We start from the raw sequence: 851 nt of genomic DNA on the forward strand, positions 1-851 counted from the left end.
AAAGGCACTATTATCAAGCTTTTTTTTCTAGTCAGGCTTTTTACATGTATCTTCTGCATACGGAATCCCTTTGATATATATACATTGATAATTGTAATTATTTTGCTAGGTAAAGAAAGAACATTCTCCTTTGAAGTTTGCAACAATAGCAACAGAATCCTTAAGTAATTTTTCCCTGTATATGATTTTGAAATATAATCTTCAGTGGCGTTCACCCGCAGTGTCTAAGCAAAAGTGTGACTGGATATTTGTATAAGAAATATTTCAAAACGCGGGGGCTTTTCAGCGTGAGTGCTCACCATTGCACTGCGGTGGCGCTGACTCCTGCTATTAACCCATATGTGGCTAACTCGAGTGCCCAATTCTCGTTTCTCGCTTCGCCCTTATAACATTTCGTTTTTACAGAAAATCGTTCTAGATCCATCTGTCCACTTAGGCAATTCCTTAATGTTTTACTTGCATATATTTCATTAGGTTAGTTTGTCAAACCAGCCCACTGGAGGAAAATTTCCTTTCGACGACACCGATATATTATTCCAAAACCACAAATTTTACAGATCACTCGTTCGAGGATACTGATGTACTTTGTAAATGTTGAATTACAGAAATCTCAGTTCATACAACAGCAAGGTAATTTTTATCAGTTCATGCAATAGCAAGGTAATTTTTATCAGTTCATATAGTAGCAAGGTAATTTTTATCGGTTCATACAATAGCAAGGTAATTTTTATCAGTTCATACAATAGCAAGGTAATTTTTATCGGTTCATACAATAGCAAGGTAATTTTTATCAGTTCATACAATAGCAAGGTAATTTTTACAGTGTTCAAGTAGATGCTTGTATCTTATTT

This window comes from Penaeus monodon, chromosome 30, assembly GCF_015228065.2.
Source record: "Penaeus monodon isolate SGIC_2016 chromosome 30, NSTDA_Pmon_1, whole genome shotgun sequence".
NCBI classification, from domain to species: Eukaryota; Metazoa; Arthropoda; class Malacostraca; order Decapoda; family Penaeidae; genus Penaeus; species Penaeus monodon.